Source organism: Hylobates moloch, unplaced genomic scaffold, assembly GCF_009828535.3.
Source record: "Hylobates moloch isolate HMO894 unplaced genomic scaffold, HMol_V3 SCAFFOLD_5, whole genome shotgun sequence".
Classification (NCBI taxonomy): domain Eukaryota; kingdom Metazoa; phylum Chordata; class Mammalia; order Primates; family Hylobatidae; genus Hylobates; species Hylobates moloch.
This window is the reverse complement of record NW_026652280.1, coordinates 69,950,158-69,964,882: the sequence shown is the minus strand read 5'-3', so window position 1 is coordinate 69,964,882 and position 14,725 is coordinate 69,950,158. Positions and strand designations below refer to the sequence as shown.

Here is a 14,725-nt window from a genome sequence, read left to right as displayed (position 1 = left end):
GCTTTTACAGGCAAAGGCTCGGATTCTCCCCTGTGGGGTGATGGTTGAGACTCACTTTCCTCTGAGCCTGATTCCTCAAGGGCCATTTGCTCCATGCCTTGTCTTAGCTCTAACAAGGATGGATGTATCAGAGCATAAGGGGGAGGAAATTCCCTCTCCTCTGGAGGAGCTTGTAGAACCAGCTTTTCCTAACTCTCATGTTGCTTTTTCTTTTTTTCCAAGGTTCTAAGCATAATTGATTTTTCAGCTGCCTTAGGCTCAGCCTGGACAACCAACGCTTTACAATAGTTTACCAGACAGGGCTGAAGCCATTTGGGGTGAGTCTAGACTACGTTTAACCAGGAGTCAATGTATGGAAACTGATCTGGGTGCCCAGGCTGTCCTCCAACTCCGGTTACTACCCTGAACACATGGCCAATTGCTTCCCTATCTATTGTTCCTTCAGCTGGCCACCCAACATTAAAAGAAGGCCATTTTAATTCACAAAGAGTTTTCAATCTTTCTGGGGGTCAGTTGAACTCCATAATCTCCACCAAAACCTTTCTTGAAAGTCTTTAACATACACTCCAACAGAGTAGGTTTTGATGCTTTTCCTCCCATTTCCACTCTCGCGACGCACACTCACTCTGACTTTCATTCCAGACTGACCAGACCAAGTCCTATTACAGGAGTTTTGGGCACCACTTAGCTAGGAGAGTGCCTTATTCCTGTTACGACTGCTGCAGTTGTAAGGCAGCTCCTATCAGCCGTATGCAGATCGTCCTAGGCCTGGTCAGCCACACACTCGCTTCAGAGAACACAGTCCATGCTAAGAGATCTGCACCTCCCCACATCACTCCCCACGTTGGCCCCTCCCAGAGCCATCTCTTTCATGCGCTTTCACACAACTTCCCTCTCCCAGTTCCATGATGAGGGTGCCAAGCCTCTCTCACCACCTCCAGCTTTCAGTTTCCTTTCAATCCGACTTATCGAGCCTCTCTCGCATCCTGTGTCAGTTGGGGCACAAGTTTCATTCAAATCGGCAAGCCACTCTTGCCTTTCCCAGCCCCTCTGGGTCAGACTAGTAGTTACGCCCTAGGAGGTGATCAGTCTTCCCTTCCATCCTTATGGGACAGGTCCTGCCTTGGGGTTCTGATGTGTGCATGTGGTTCCTGGAATCATCCTGTAGCCCCCTTTGCCAGTTCCATTGCACTGTCAGGGATAGGGCACCTGGACATGGGAGAGCCACTTCCCACTCCGGGCTGAATTCTTCCCATTGGCACCTGAGGTCACGGGTCTCCCCTGGCCTGGGGCTCCAGTCCCACAGGCAAAAGAGACAGTAAATCTGCCATCTCCAATCCTAGATGAGCCCCCAGAAAATGTAGTGGGAAATCAGAGAGCTGAAGAGACCAATAGGGTTACAGGAGGATTTATTAAGGTGTACACTGGCTCAGTGGACCTGTGTCCAGAAAGTCTGAGGGCCGAACAAAGAGGGTGTGCGTCTTTTATGCAAGCAAGGGCATGAGAAACGTGATGCAGGAAGCAAGCTTACACAAGCAAGAACAAAGGCAGCTAATCATTCTATGACATGTCTTACATCTTGGGAAAACACGTTTTTCAGCCTGTGCTTACGTGTTTTGTGATCTTGCAGCTGCGCAGCAGAAAAAAAACAGGAACTTACAAACTTGCGAACTATGTGAAGGAGAGATATGGTTAATGGATCACAGACAGGCCATTAATATTCTTTTAAACTTCCCACTCAGGGGTGGGGGGTGGTTGTTTGGGGCCTTTAACCCTTAAATAGTAACTTTCCATCATAGGAAACAGAAACTTCTTATTTTTAATTTTCTACTTCAAGCTAGACATTGTTTTTGTTTTGCTGCTCATTAAGATGGCCTGGGTGCTTGACCCCCGCAAGGTTTCCACATCCCAGGTGCTGCTGAGCCTGCCAGGGTAGAAAGCCCAGTGTCTTTGGTGACAGCACTCACCCCATCCCCACCCTTGCATCCCACCCACGTCCTACCCAACTCTACCCCCCACTAGTCCCCCCACTCCATCCAATGCCCACCTCACTCCACCCCACACACAGTCCCCCACCCCATCCAACCATTACTCCACTCCACTCCCCACCACAGTCCCCCACCCAACTCTATGCCCACCATAGTCCCCCAACAAATCCAATGCCCCCCAGTCACTCCCCACCACAGTCCCCCACCCCATCCCACCCCCTACCCCACACACCCCCACCACAGTTCTGCACCCCATCCAACCCCCCACAACTCCACTTCCTACCACAGTCACCCACCCAACTCTACCCCCACCATGGTCCCCCACCCCACCTGCCCCCCAACTCAACTCCACCCCCAAACTGACTTCCACCCCACCCATGCCTTCACCCCACACCATATCTCCCCTACCCTGAAACCAGGAACAGAGGCTTCTCCCTTATCCCCAGGCCTCCTTCTGCAGCCCCCAGCCTTGGCTTCCAATCCCCTTTACCTGTTCTTGTCTCTGTTGTTCATCTCATTCAGCCTGAGCAAGATGATCTCATCCACCTTGTTCAAATCATCCATGATGGCAGCTTTGTGGATCATGCCCAGATCCTTCTGCCAGATTCGGTACCTGGGATTTGAGAAGCCATCGCCATCCTTGTCATGATTCTCCCTCCAGCTAGCCATGCATCTCCTGCAGGCCCCCAGGAATGACCCCCCAACCCCCATCCTGAAGCCATAGATCTTCTCCCAGGCTGAGGGACTGGCTTCAAGACACTTCAGCTCCCACTCACTTTCTGTTGCTCTGGAACACAGCACCAGCAGGTAACCAGGTCCAGCTGCAACCTCTGACAGGGACAGTCCAATCTCCAGGAGGAGCACCTAACTCAGCAAAGCACGCATGCACACCTCAGCCAGCCCGCAAGGCCCTCAGCAGAGAAACAGCCCTGAGTCACGCTCAGGCAGGCACCCCAGGCTAGTAGGCAAGGCTCCCCACATTGGGCGGGGCTCCCTGGAGTGTGCCACCCACCCTGCCCCAGAGATCCACTGACTCCTCACCCGGGACACTCAGCAGCCTCCCAGATGACGCATTTGCCACTGTCTCAGAGTGACTTCCTAACTTATCTACCTCTTGGAGGCTGGCAATGGAGTCCTGCTATTGGGGCAGGGGTGGCATAAAGAACCAGGCATTCGGTGCCTGGAATGGACTCCAAGGAAGAAGCCACAGAACCGAGCATCTTCTCCAAGACCCCCGAGCCCAGTGCAAGCTGCAGGCCCTGGAGATGCTGTAGCGAGCCTGAGAGTACAACACGTGCCTGTTCGGCCTGGTGCAGTGCAGCGCCCGGGCCCTACTCCACTACGGTGTCACCACAGAGCACTGCTGGTGGGACAGCACCACCCACTGACACCGCAGGATGAGAACGGAGACACGCTGCTGCACCTGGCCGTCATCCACAGGCCAACCAGTGTCATGCAGCAGATAGCCCATGTCATCTACCACGCCCAGCACCTCGGCGTCGTCAACCTCACCAACCACTTGCACCAGACGCCCCTGCACCTGGTGGTGATCACTGGGCAGACGTGGGTGGTGAGGTTTCGACTGCAGGTGGGTACAGACCCAGCACTGCTGATCGGCACGGAGACTCAGCCATGCACCTGGCACTGCAGGCAGGCGCTGGTGCCTCTGAGCTGCTACGTGCACTGCTTCAGAGTGGAGCTCCTGCTGTGCCCCAGCTGTTGCACATGCCTGACTTTGAGGGGCAGTATCCAGTACACCTGATGGTCCAAGCCCAAAGCCCTGAGTGCCTGGATCTGCTGGTGAACAGTGGGGCTGAAGTGGAGGCCACAGAGCGGCAGGGGGGCCGAACAGCCTTGCATCTAGCCGCAGAGATGGAGGAGTTGGGGTTGGTCACCCATCTGGTCACCAAGCTCCGGGCCAACATGAATGCTCACGCATTTGCAGGAAACAAACTCCTGCACCTGGCAGCTGGACTGGAGTCCCCGACTCTCCCCTTCCTCCTTCTGAAGGTTGGTGCTGACATCAGTGCTGAGAACAAGGAGCCCATGTGCCCACTGCTCTCACCCGCTCCTCTGATAGCGACTCCGACTCTGACGGGCCTGAGAACGACACCCAAAGCAGCTTCCAGGGCCACATGCCTCTTGACCTCACTCACAGCACCAAAGTGAAGACCTTGCTGCTAAATGCTGCTCAGAACACCACGGAGCTGCCCCTGACCCCACCCAGCCCTGCAGGGCCAGATAGTAAATATTTTTGGTTTTGCAAGTCACACCTTCTGTGTCACAACCATTCGACTCTATCTTTGTAGCACAGAAGCAGCACCCAGGGATGATAGGTCAAAAAATGCTTGTGGCTGTGTTCCAAAAATGTTTATTTCTAAAATCAGCGGTGGCTACCATACTGTAGTTTTGACCCCTAAACTTATAGTATAAAGGTATTAGATGAAGCCAAGAAGAATGTTTCTGACAGGAACAGTCACAAGAAGCAGAAGGCAAAAAAAAAAAAATGTATATTGATAGTTAAAATTAGTATGTAGAGTCTCTAAAAAATGCTTGCAAATCAACAAGGTTTTTTTCTACAGAACTTATCAGAGCTTTTCAAAATACTAAAATGCTTTGTGATGCTCCAAAGACCCTACAGATTTACCCAAAATTAGTGCACCTCGGTGCGTCTCTGCTGAGGCTAAACCATGCCACCCATCAGGACATCCCACAAAGTGGACCTTTCCAGCCTCCCCTTATTTCAATGTTTCATGGCTTTCCCTTCACAGAAACAGTATCCACTATCACTTAGGTCAGTGAGGTTTGGAGCTACATTTCATAGTCCCTGATTCAAACTCCAATAGAACTACTAATAGGAGCTTAAAGACTTGCAGCCGCTTCTGGATAGAGGGAGATAATAGGAAGGTAGAGCCATCTACAGGAGACATGTGGTACTGCACAACAAGAGCTGTGAGGAGCAGGTGGGCAAAGGGACTGAAAAATGCATCACAGCACCTAGTAGAAATCGCTCTACGCCCTCTTTATTTAACATAGAGATTTAGCAACGAGGGCAGGGTTTTCAGGAGCAGACCTTTTATTTTTGTTTGATGGGGTTAGGTGGAGAGACATGGTCTTGACCACAATTTATGTTATGACAACATGTGTGAAGAAGAGAGGATATTTAAAGTAGGCGTTTCCTTTGCAGGCTTGAGTGGGCATTCGACTTATATACAGAAGTGCACCCATTTTCAGTGTCTCCATATCAGCACCAATTTCATTTAACTGTAAGATTCTTTTTACCATAAACACTTGGGGTGCTCAATGGTTTAAAGGACATTCTACACAAAAGTTTGAAAGCTCTTAATTACAGCAACTAAAACCTCACAATGGTTTCCTAGATATGTCTTTTGTGTAGTATTTTGAAAAATAGATTTTTCTTCCAAAGAATTAGGACAATAGCATTTAAGTCATAAAAACTCTGTTTTTTTGGACCACATTTTGTGATAAAAAGCAAATGAGCTTTGCATTTAGGAGCTCCAGGAAATCCTTGTTGCCCTTGGAAATCTGCCCCCTCACCCTGACAAAGAGCCAAACAGCTTAGAGGTAGGGAATATCCCCCTCCATTGGCTCACCAAAATGTGCAGCTGGCTGTATGTTCTTTACTGATGTCCTGTGAGCCCTTAAGGTGTTTCAACAAGGAACATCTCGATTTTCTGTGGATTTATGGAAGAAAATGTATCTCTCCAAATGTGTATAGTAGTTCCCCCTTATCTGCAGGGAATAGTGCCAAGACCCCCAGTGAATGCCTAATACTGCAGATAGCACACAACCCTATATATGCTATTTTTTTTACTATAGATACGTACATACATACCGGAAATACAGTTTAATTTATAAGCTGGGCACCATATGTGATTAACAACCATAACTACTAATAAAATAGAACAATTAAGACAATAGGCTGCAATAAAAGTCATGTGACTGTGGCCTCCCTTTCTCTCTCTGGAAATATCTTACTGTTCTGCACTCACCCTTTCTGTGGTAATGTGAGATGATACGGTGCCTACAGGATGACATGAAGTGAGGCGAATGACGGAGACATTTTGACATATCGTTAGGCTACTACTGCCCTCCTGATGATACATCATGGGGAGGATCACCTGCTTCGCGTGGCCCCAGAGCATTGCGCCATGACAATGTATTTTTTGCTGGGTGTCAGGAGCAGATGATGCTGATGTTTGGGGATCCGTGAGAATTGAAGGGTTTTTTTTTGTTTTTTTGTTGTGTTATGTTTTTTTTGCCAAGACCTGCTGGAAGAACATTGCAATCAGATGTTGTGTCTTTATTTTCAATCCATCAAAGTGTTGCTGCAGAGGTTATGATTCTTCAGTGAGAATGCGAGTAATTTTAACACTGCATTCCATCCTAAGATATTCCATAATTTGTTTCTTTAATGTCTGTGCAATTTGAAACACTTCAGCACATTTCGATTATGTCCACGTTGCTGATTCTTCTTCATTTCTTCATCTTTCTCTGTGGACGACTCAACAAATTCTTCCAATTCCTCATTTGTTAACACTTCTTGATGGCCTTCAATATCTTCTGTCACTTCAGCAGGCATGTCAGCAACCCTTCTCCACCAACCTGTCTTGCTGCACAAATCATTTTCCTAACTTCTCCACTGATCCCAGAGAAGCTTTTAAAATCATTCATGGCTTCACTCCGTAAGTTCCTCTAGCAGGCATCTACAATTTCTGGTTTTAATTCGTCCAATGCAGCTTTGAAGAATGTTATTGCATTAGCAATAGTGAATGGTTGCACTGCATTATGTCCAGATTAGGGTCTGCATCGATTGCTGATAAAATGTGATCAAATAGAGTCATTCATCAATGAACAACATAGATACGTTCTTAGAAATGTGTTATAAGATGATTGTGTCTTTGCATGAATGACGAAAGTGCATTTCCACAGACTTAGATGGAACAGTCTACTACACACTGTGTCCTAGGCTACAAACCTGTACCACATTACTGTACTGAATACTGCAGGCAATTGCAACACAATGGTATTTGTGTACCTAAACATATCTAAACATAGAAAAGGAACAGTTAAAAATAGGACATGAAAGATAAAATATGGTATACCTCAAGAGAGGACTTGCGATGAATGGAGCTTACAGGACTGGAATTTGCTCTGAGTCAGTGAATGTGTGGTGGCTGCATGTGAAGGCTAGGACATTACTGTGCACTACTGTAGTCTTTATTAAACACTGTACACTTAGGCTGCACTAAATATATTTTTAATTTTTTCTTCAATAATAAATTAACCTTAGCTTACTGTAACTTTTTGACTTTATAAACTTAATTTTTCTTAATTTTTTGACTTGTAATAACACTTAGCTTAAAACACAGATTGTACAGCTGTATAAAAATATTCTATAAGCTTTTTTGTTTTCTTTTTTTTTAACTTTTTAATCTTTTCTTTTTTGTTAAATACTAACACACAAACGCCACCTGCACTAGCCCATGTAGGCCTACACAGGGTCAGGATCATCAACATCACTGTCTTCCACCTCCATATCCTGTCCCACTGGAAGGTATTCAGGGGCAATAACATGCATGGATCTGCCATCTCCTGGAATAACAGTGCCTTCTGGACACCTCCTGAGGGATCTGCCTGAGGCTGCTTTACAGTTAAGTTTTTTTAATAAGTAGAAAGAGTACGTTCTAAAATAAGAATAAAAAGTATAGTAAACCCATAAACTAGTAACATAGTTGTCTATTTTCATTATTAAGTATTATATGTTGTACCTTATATTATTGTGTGCTATACTGTTACACCACTGGCAGCACAGTAGGTTTGTTGATATCAGCACCAACACAAACACATGAATAATGTGTTACACTGCGACATAGAAGGGCTACAACGTCACTAGATGATTAGTGCTTGTCCAGCTCCATCGTAATCTTATGAGCCCACCATCCCATACTGGGTCTGTCATTGACCAAAGCCTTGTTAGGCAGTGCATTACTGTACTTCTATGAACCTCAGTGTCCTCTTCTATGAAAATGGAATGATGTTAGTACTATGTCAGGGGATTATGTGAAAATTAATTGGGATGATGTATGTAAAGATCCTTCTCAAGATCAGGGCACAATAAATGTATATTTTAAATAGCTAAAGATACAAATTGAAAAACTAGAGTCATAAATCAATAAAGTATAATATTGCTACTTTTCTAGCAAGTCCTAAATCAACCTAGCTATAAAATCAGTAAATAAAATTCTCTTTGATTTTCTTTTTTCAGTTATTATAAAGCAAACCTCTGAGATTTCAGGGTCAAAGTTTTCCATTTATGTTTATTTGTTGCTGTTTTTATTTCTGCCACTTTTTATGGGGTTGGTCCTTTTAACTGAAGAGAAGATAATGAGACGATCATGATACTTAGATCTTGAACAACTCACACACACACACACACACGTCTAAATTTGTTTTAAAAGTGAAAGTAAATTCGTCCTAGAAGTTAAACACTGATAATTGTCTAGCTGAAAGTAGACAATTATCTGTCAGAGAATGTATCTACTTCTGCAGGTGATAGTAAAAGTCTAAATAAAGTACTAGAATTTTACAAATAAATCGCTGCTATTTTAATCCACAAATTGGTTTCCAACTACCGATTTAGCCAAGTGATTCTTTTTTGTTTTGTTTTTCTTTTTGAGATGGAGTCTCGTTCTGTCGCCCAGGCTGGAGTGCAGTGGCGCAATCTCTGCTCGCTGCAGGCTCCACCTCCTGGGTTCACGCCATTCTCCTGCCTCAGCCTCCCGAGTAGCTAGGACTGAGAGGTGACAGCGTGCTGGCAGTCCTCACAGCCCTCGCTCGCTCTCAGCGCCTCTTCTGCCTGGGCTCCCACTTTGGCACTTGAGGAGCCCTTCAGCCCACCGCTGCACTGTGGGAGCCCCTTTCTGGGCTGGCCAAGGCGGGAGCTTGCAGAGAGGTGTGGAGGCAGAGGCGCCAGCGGGAACTGGGGCTGCTCGCGGCACTTGCGGGCCAGCTGGAGTTCCGGGTGGGCATGGGCTTGGCGGGCCCCTCACTCAGAGCAGCCGGCCAGCCTTGCCGGCCCCGGGCAATGAGGGGCTTAGCACCCAGGCCAGCGGCTGCGGAGGGTGTACTGGGTCCCCCAGCAGTGCCAGCCCACCTGCGCTGTGCTCGATTTCTCACCGGACCTTAGCTGCCTTCCCACGGAGTAGGACTCAGGACCTGCAGCCTGCCATGCCTGAGCTTCCCACCCTCTCCATGGGCTCCTGTGCAGCCCAAGCCTCCCCGACGAGTGCCACCCCCTGCTCCATGGCGCCCAGTCCTATCGACCACCCAAGGGCTGAGGAGTGCCAGCACATGGCGAGGGACTGGCAGGCAGCTCCACCTGCAGCACGGGTGGGGGATCCACTGGGTGAAGCCAGCTGGGCTCCTGAGTCTGGTGGGGACGTGGAGAACCTTTATGTCTAGCTCAGGGATTGTAAATACACCAATCGGCACTCTGTATCTAGCTCAAGGTTTATAAACACACCAATCAGCATCCTGTGTCTAGCTCAGGGTTTGTGAATGCAGCAATCTACACTCTATATCTAGCTACTCTGGTGGGGCCTTGGAGAACCTTTGTGTCAATACTCTGTATCTAACTAATCTGATGGGGACGTGGAGAACCTTTGTGTCTAGCTCAGGGATTGTAAAAGCACCAATCAGCGCCCTGTCAAAATAGACCACTTGGCTCTACCAATCAGCAGGACGTGGGTGGGGCCAGATAAGAGAATAAAAGCAGGCTGCCCAAGCCAGCAGTGGCAACCGGCTCGGGTGCCCTTCCACACTGTGGAAGCTTTGTTCTTTCACTCTTTGCAATAAATCTTGCTACTGCTCACTCTTTGGGTCCACACTGCTTTTATGAGCTGTAACACTCACCGCGAAGGTCTGCAGCTTCACTCCTGAGCCAGCAAGACCATGAACCCACCAGAAGGAAGAAACTCCGAACACATCCAAACATCAGAAGGAATGAACAACTCCAGACGCGCCACCTTAAGAGCTTTAACACTCACCGGGAGGGTCTGTGGCTTCATTCTTGAAGTCAGTGAGACCAAGAACCCACCAATTCTGGACACCAGGACTATAGGCGCCCGCCACCACGCCGGGCTAATTTTTTGTATATTTAGGAGAGACGGGGTTTCACCATTCACAGGATGGTCTCAATCTCCTGACCTTGTGATTCACCCACCTCGGCCTCCCAAAGTACTGGGATTACAGGCGTGAGCTACTGCCCCTGGCCCCCAAGTGATTCTTAAAATGTATAAATATGAACAGTGAGCCTCATGTCCTAGCTACCTGTTACTATGTAGCAAGCAGCCCGAAACCCAGTGGCATAAGCAAGAGCAAGCATTCATGGACCTCATGAATCTACATTTGGGTTGGGCTCAGAGAGACTGGCTCATTTCTGCTGCATGTGGCATCAGTAGGGGTAGCTCCTGGGGCTGAGGTCATCTGAAGACTCAGTGTTCACCAGTCTGGAGACTGACAGCAGCTGTGGGCTGGAACACCCATCCCCAAGGCCCCTCCACACAGCTGCTTGGCTCCCACCCAGAATCTGGCTGAGTTCCAAAAGCAAGATCCCAAGTGAGAGTGGGGCAGAAGCTGCTTCATCTGTTTTGACCAAGCCTCAGAAGTCATATGGCATCAATTATCTCACTCTTAATTAGCTGAGGCTGACTTACAAAGAGCCACTAAGATTCAAGGAGAGCAGCCATGGACTCAATATTTGATAAGGTGTGGCAAGTTTCTGGTAGGGCAAGTAGGATGGGAAACATTTTTGCCACCATTTTTGGAAAACACTTTCTACCTCTCTTACATTTCACTGAGTCAATGCAACATATTTATCTACTATGGCATTTTGCTAATGCCTTGTATCCAAATTAGAAATTCATTCATTCATTCAAAAAAAAAAACATACACCAAGTTCTTGTTATGAGCTATGCACTTTACAAGGTGATGGATATATCAACATTAATAGGCAAGATTAGATGCGAAAATTGTCAGTGCCTCTGCTTAAAATAAATATTGCCTCATAACCTTAATAATTTGTTTGAGAATGATTTAGAGCAGTTGTTAGAATCAAACTCAGGATCCAGATTGCCTAGGTGCTAATCCTCACTCTCTTATGTGCTCTTGTCTATGATACGGGCAAGTTCTTGAAACTTCTCTGGGCTTCTGTCTTCTTGTCTGTAACATGAGACTAGTAATAGATCTGCCTGGTAGGGTTGTTGTGAGGAGGAAAGGTATTAATTCATGCAATTGGTTAGTGTCTGATAGTAAGCACTCAATAAGTGTTGGCCATAATTATTATTATTTATTAAGATTAAAATGGGTTTCAAAGTTTATGATGTAACAATAGGAGAAAAGGAGGAGAATTAGAAAATCAATAATGCATACAATATGACCATAACAAAGTACAGAAAAACCTTATATGTGGAAGAAATTTTATATTGGAAAAAAATGCAGCAAAACATTTTAAGTGATGTGTTGGAGTGAAAAAAACTATAGAAAATTTTTTTCTTCTTATCTCTATATTCTCAAAGTTTTTTTCACATGAAAACGAATTGCTTGTATAATGTTTATATTTGCTGACCTATAAGTGAAATAATAAAGCTACTTCCCGTTACAAGAAAAATCAAATGTTTAAAGGTATACATCCTCTGTACTTCCAGTTCCCTTTAAAGCTGATCGTATTGATCTGCGTTATACTTTGCTCTTGTCAACACAGCATACCTAGTGTTGCAGCCTATAGAGAAAAGAAAGGAAAATGGCTTAAAACTTAATGACATGTTACAGTCTGAATTACTAATACATACTCGGTCAATCCCTGATGCCCAAAAGAGCATCTGTCTCCCTTTAATGTCTCCAATAACCATCTATATGTTTCACATTTATCACTCTGGCCCTAATGCATTTGCCAAACACATGAATATTTAAATATCTAAAACTATTGTGTCAACAGAAAATGTGACAGATTTACAGTTGGGGTTTTTTCCTTTGAGTAACCAAAGGAAAAAGCTGTGCACCTGCGCTGGGGACTGCAGGGATATTCAGTTTCACCTGAAGAGATCTAAGAACCCAGATTCCAGAACTTCAGGAATAATGATAGCTGTGCTTGTCAGTGCTTATTCTGTTCTAGGCCCCAGGCTGGTGTTTGTCCTGTTATCCCATTTCATCCTCCTAACGGTTCTATGAGGTCTGAAATACTATTAACCCCTCCTTACAGGGGAGGAAGCTGAAGCTAACAAAAATTAAATGACTTCCCGGCCAGGCACAGTGGCTCACGCCTGTAATCCCAGCACTTTGGGAGGCCGAGGCAAGCAGATCATGAGGTCAGAAGATCGAGACAATCCTGGCTAACGTGGTGAAACCCCGTCTCTAATAAAAATACAAAAAATTAGCCGGGCGTGGTGGCGGGTGCCTGTAGTCCCAGCTACTCGGAGAGGCTGAGGCAGGAGAATGGCGTGAACCCGGGGAGGCGGAGCTTGCAGTGAGCCGAGATCGCGCCACTGCACTCCAGCCTGGGCGACAGAGCGAGACTCCGTCTCAAAAAAAAAAAAAAAAAAAAAAATTAAACGACTTCCCACAGCCAGGAGATGGAGGGTCAGGTCTCAAACATCTTTTCTCCCAGCACCAAACCTGTGCCCTGACCACTGGCCTCCTGCAGCAAGCAGCCACGCACTCTCAACAGTGCTACTACTGCAGGCTCTGGGCATTCGGGTTCACTGGGGTAACAGGCAGAGTTTCAGCAATGACTCTCCAGCCTGAGCATTTCCTCACAGAAAAGTGACAGCCAGGATTCCCACCAGGCTTTGCTGTCACAGAAGAGGTCACTTTCTTGGGCCTTACAAAACCGTCCTGCTGATGTCTCCTTCTTCATAATAGGACACGTACATTATCCTTAAATGGGATTGGGAGTGGGTGGATTAGGCGTTTTTGTGTCGTTGTAAAGGAATGTCTGAGGCTGGGTAATTTACAAAAAAAAGAAGTGTAGTCATTTCACGGTCTGTTGGCTGTACAGGAAGCATAGTGCCAGCATCTGCTTGACTTCTAGTGAGGCTTTTACTCATGGCAGAAGGCAACGAGAAAGCAGGCATGTCACATGGCGAGAGTGGGAGCAAGAGAGATATGGGGGAGATGTCAAACACTTTTAAACAACCAGATCTCGTATGAAATCAGAGTGAGGACTCACTCATCACCAAGTGGCTGGCCCAAGCCATTCATGAGGGATCTGTCTGCATGATCCAAACACCTCCCACCAGGCCCCACCTCCAACATTGGGGGTTACATCTCAACACGAGATTTAGAGGGGACAAACATCCAAACCCTATCAGTGAAGGAATGCAATTAAAGTTACAAGTCCAGTGGCAAAGAATAATGGCATGAGAAGTATCTTGATGCTTACATCAGCGTCAAGCTCACCAGAGAAATTCAATCCTGTAAGTCCAATTGGAGGTTCTAAGGTGGTCGAAGGTGGGACGATGAGAAATGGGAGAAAACATAAATATGCAGCATTTGGAATGAGAAAGCACAAATGGCTACCTATGCGGAGGGGGGCTTTTTAAAAAGCATGTGCGGTGTGAAGCTAGTAACTCTGTTGGTATTAAGCATTTTTCTAGTCTGACTTTCATAAGTACTACTTCAGCTAAAATGTAAACATTCCCTGAAAGGTATAGTTTGACTTTTATTTGGGGGGTTGTTTGGTTTTGTTTTTAAGGTTGAAAGAATGAAAGAATCGGTTGTTCAAGAGCCAACCCCACCCCCGCCCCCGCAAAAAAAAAGATTCATTAGATTTTCTTCTTTTCAGGAACTATCTGCTAGGGCTGAAGGCGACATTTTTCATGAAGCCACCATGATCTCGTTGAACAACATAATGTTAGAGCCAACAGTTACCTTGGAAGGTATCTCTGCCAAAAGCCTTATTTTCCAAAGGAGGAAACTTGGGTGCACTTTTCCACATTCACTTAGCTAATTAGTAAAAAGCCTTTCAGAACGAATAAGTTCAACACGTTGGCTCAAACAAGCCTTTCTTGTGAGTGTTTCCCTAAAAACTCCTGTTACAATGACCCCATTGTTCCTTCAATAAGTCGTTAACATGATTGCTGTTGAGGGATGACATGCCTCCAAGGAAGAACTGCTGATCAGGCCACTTGAGGTCACACCCACCCAACAGAGAAGCTCCCATATCCTGCTTCAATGAATCCATCACATCAAAATTTGGAACCTGTTGCAAACAGCTGAATCTGCCACAACCTGCCTACGTGGGTTTTAGTATTAACTGTCACTGACAGTGTCCATTGAAATGATATGCATAGTATATAAAGCTTTGTTTTCTAATATATTGAGGGAATTGGAGAGCCAGTTAAATAATCAAGCACTGTAATTAACACATTTTTATTTACATTGCCCCCAAAGTCCCTACTGACACGCCTAGGAATCATAAACTCACAGGCTGTCAGCACAGGAAGCTATCCGAGTGGTCATCGCAGCCCAGCTATCTCACTCAGTGGTTCTCTGGTTTGTCTTCTTATCACATTTTCAAACATGAGAATCTTTGGTGGCACACTGCAAAGGCCCAAACAACTCACAACAACCCCAAACAAATCATCAAGAATTATGATGCTGTCATCCCAACAACATAACAATGCCCAGAAGAACAAAGCCATCACCACCTTCCCATT

General features: G+C 46.1%; 1 pseudogene; it reads left to right on the top strand.

Moving 5' to 3' along the window:
• The first annotated feature begins 2,553 nt into the window (after positions 1-2,553).
• Positions 2,554-4,297, top strand: LOC116467818 (nuclear factor NF-kappa-B p100 subunit-like; annotated as a pseudogene).
• The last annotated feature ends 10,428 nt before the right edge of the window (positions 4,298-14,725 follow it).